Source organism: Herpailurus yagouaroundi, unplaced genomic scaffold (genome assembly GCF_014898765.1).
Source record: "Herpailurus yagouaroundi ecotype Mexico unplaced genomic scaffold, PumYag 248, whole genome shotgun sequence".
Classification (NCBI taxonomy): Eukaryota; Metazoa; Chordata; class Mammalia; order Carnivora; family Felidae; genus Herpailurus; species Herpailurus yagouaroundi.
Genome location: NW_024412465.1, coordinates 5,291,207 through 5,295,065, shown reverse-complemented (window position 1 = coordinate 5,295,065; position 3,859 = coordinate 5,291,207).

Sequence of the window (3,859 nt, the reverse complement as noted above, 5' to 3'; positions counted from 1 at the left end):
GGGTCTGAGGTCCAGGCAGGGCGGAGGCTGGGGGTCTGAGGTCCAGGCAGCCCCGAGGCTGGTTTGTCCCGAGGCCTGTCCTCTGGGTGCACAGATGCCGTCTTCCCCCTGGGTCCCCAGGTGGTCGTCCCTCCCTACGTGTCTGTGTCCTGATCTCCTCTCCCCTAAGGACCACAGCCCTAGTGACCGCATCCTACCTGCCCATCTGCAGAGACCCCACTTCCAAAGACGACCCCCTCGCAGGTACAGGGGCTAAGACCTCAGGGTGTCTCTGGTGGTGTGGGGGGAGCCCAATTCAAACCCTCGTGACCGGTGTGCACAGGTCCGTGGGGGACACGCGTCCGTCCCGGGACGCGGCAGCCTGCCTGGAGGGGCCCCCCTGGGAGCGTGGCTGAGCCGGGCACCCTTCCCGCCCCGTTTCCCCCCTGACGGTGCTCGGGTCGACCCCACGTGCCTTGGGTCCTTCCCTGAAAAGCCGGTGCAAAGAGACAAAGGATGAATCCCCACACAGCAGCTCGTGTCCGGCGGGTAGCAGAGGGAGCGTGGCGCAGCCTGCGCTGTACGGGGGTCGCGGCCACGCAGCCGTCCTCGGGACCTTGGGTGAGGCCGCCGGCGGGGGGCAGCACTCACACCCGCCGCTTTTCTCCGGAAACCAAAACAGCGGGGCTTAGCGGCTCCGGGTTAAGCACACAACACGCACGAGAAGAAGAAAAGTAACCAATCCCTCCCACGCCCTTGAGCTTGGCGAGGGCGTCACGTTCGCAGGCACCGCAAGAGGCAGGTCCCGTGCACCTCGCGGGTAGAGACCCGAGGGGCCCTCTTCTTTGTCTGGAACCTGAACGTGGGGGGTCGACCTCGTGCCGGCGAGCGCCAGCGGCTGGGGAAGGGGTCACATGATAGCTGTGCGCACACCCGGGTGTGCAGAAGTCCTGCAGGGTAAAGTGGGGTCACGGCGACCACGTCCAGAAACCGTTTAATTCTGTGGCACCGGAAGGGTCTCGGGAATGAAGGGAACGTGCTTTTGTGCGCAAAGACGTCTTGCAAAAGAACGTGAACATTGGGGCGCCTGGGGGGGGCCCAGTCGGTTGGGGATTTGATTTCGGCTCAGGTTATGATCTCGCGGCTCCTGGGTTCGAGCCTCGTGGTAACAGCACAGAGTCTGCTTGGGATTCTCTCTCTGTGTCTGTGCTCCTCCCCTGCTCACCCTCTCTCTCCCTCTCTCTCTCTCTCCCTCTCTCTCCAAATAAATCCGTTCAGTAACTAATTAGCTAACTAAATATTTCTCTCTCTCTCCAAATAAATCAGTTCACTAAATAACTAGTCTGGCCCTTATATTCCTGGGACCCCGCGTCTCTTACGCAGGAAGTATATACTCGCCAGGGTTCTCCCGAGAACAGACCAGCAGACACCGGCGGAGACCAGGAGAAAGAGACAGAGACAGAAAGAGAGATTTGACATAAGGAATTGGTTCGTGCCAGTTGTATGCATTCGAGGGTGTCTGTCTCCATTCTGCAGGCCGGTCAGGAGGCTGAGACCCAGGGACAAGCTAAGGCTGTGGCCGGAGTCCAAAGGCTGCCTGGAGACAGAACTCCTTCTCCCTCTGGGGAGCTCAGTGTCCTTTCTTGTGAGGCCTTCAACTGATCGGACGAGGCCCACCCACAGTATAGAGGGTCGTCTGCTGATTGCAATGTTCACCTCCTCGAGAAATATCTTCCTAGCAACGTGCAAACCGGTGTTTGACCACATGCCCGCACTGCACGGCGCAGCCAAGAGGACGCATAAAATTGACCATCAGAAAATATACACCGTGTCGTACAACAGGCGCCCACGGCCACCGCCTGGAAATCGGACCCAGCTAAGGGAGTGAGCTCCTTCGTGTGAGAAGCTGCTGCCCCGAGTGAGGATAACAAGGGATCAGAGCGGCAATCCCAAGAAATATGCCATTACGAACCCAAGACCCACAGGGCTCTGCACACATTCCCTTCGTATGGCTGGCTCCCTGGAAAAGCAGGGTGAACGTACGGGTGGAAGAAACAAGAAGTCAGCAACTGACATGGCAGGGACTTGGGCAGTGGACGGCCAGTGGGGCCAAGGGGCCGTGGATAAGGCACCCAGATGACCCAAGTGCCAGAGGACATCTCGTCTTGTGACCGGAGGAAGCTGCATCCTTGTGTGGTCCTAACCCATCTGTCCTGATTTATTTCACAAGGGACCAAACTGTCCTTGGGCAGGTGGATGGATGCATACACCGGGGCCCACGCAGGCAAGGGAATATTATTCAGTGTGAAATAGAAATGAGCTCTCCAGCCATGACAAGACATGAAATTACCTTCAATGCACATTACTAAGTGGAAACAAACCAAAAAGTCTGAAAAGGCTTCATCCTGTGTGATTCCAGCTATACGACATTCTGGAAAAGGCAAAGCCATGGGGACAGAAGAAAGATGGGCTACCGGCAGGGGCTGGGGAGGGAGGGATGAGGAGGGCAAGCACAGACAATGTTTCGGGCCGTGCCGTGGGTCTGTACGTCGCTCTAATGATGGACACGCATCACCGTACGTGTGTGCACATCCACAGTCCGTACAACGCCAGGCGTAAAGTCTCATGTAAATCCAACTATGCAGGGAAGCTGGGGACATTTCTGTATTTTCCCCTCAGCTTTGCTGTGTGTGCACCTAAAACTGCTCTAAAAAATAAAATAAAATCTGTTAATTAAAAAAAGAAAAAGAAAAAAGAAAAGAAAAGGAAAGAAAAGAAAAGAAAGGAAAAGAAACACAACGCTATGCTAGATGTGGTGTTCAGGAAGAGCCAACCGCCAAGGAAATATCTGTCCCGGGAGGAAGAAGAAGTAGAAGAAAATATGCTCCCTGTGCAAGACACAGAGGGCGTATCCTGGGCATGTGCTGGGTATTTCTAAGTAGCACTGCTTTTGCAAGTGAATATGAATATAAGCTCCTCCCCTCCCATGGGCTGGGAGCAAACCCTGAGCAATGTGGTTGAAGCGGAGAGTCGATTGGGCATGACAGGCGGGCGTCTGGCCCAGCTGAATTCACTCAAGTGCTCTTGTCAACCAGCCCGTGTGATGGTGAGTCATACATGCCAACTTGACTGTGTTGAGGGAAGCTCAGAGAGCTGGGGAAGCATTCATTCCTCCTGGGAGTGTCTGTGAGGGTGTTTCTGGAAGGGATCAACATTTGATTCGGAGGATTGGGTCAAACCGAGGGTTTTCTGCACTCTGGGTGGGCCTGGTCTAATCAGTTAACGGCAGGAGTAGCACCAAACACGTGGAGGGAGGGATAATGTCTGTCTCTGCTGGAGGTGACTCATCCATCTCCTCCTGCCCTTGGACATCGGTGTCCCTGGTTCTCAGACCTTCAGACTCAGAATGAATCACACGGCAGCCAGATCATGACACTTCATGGTCTCCTAAGTGCATGTGTCAATCCCTCATAAAAAAATAAATAGATCCAGATTCAGATGCGTGGCTGTGTGGTGGTCAGAGTTCTCCAGAACAACAAAACCAACAGGATATCTCTATATAGGACATAGGAGATACACGGATGGATGGATGGATGGATGCAAGAGAGGCATGAGTGGACTGAGGGATGAATATAGGGGAAAGATGGATGGATGGATGGATGGATGGATGGATGGATGGACAGATAGATGGATGCAGGGGAGGGATGAATGGAAGGATGGATGGGTGGGTGGATGGATGGATAGATAGCTGGCTGGCTGGTTGGATGGATAGGTGGATGGATGGAGGGATGAATATAGGGCTGGCTGGCTGGCTGACTGGATGGATGGATGGATGGATGGACGCATAGATGGATGGATGGATGGATGGATGGATGGATGG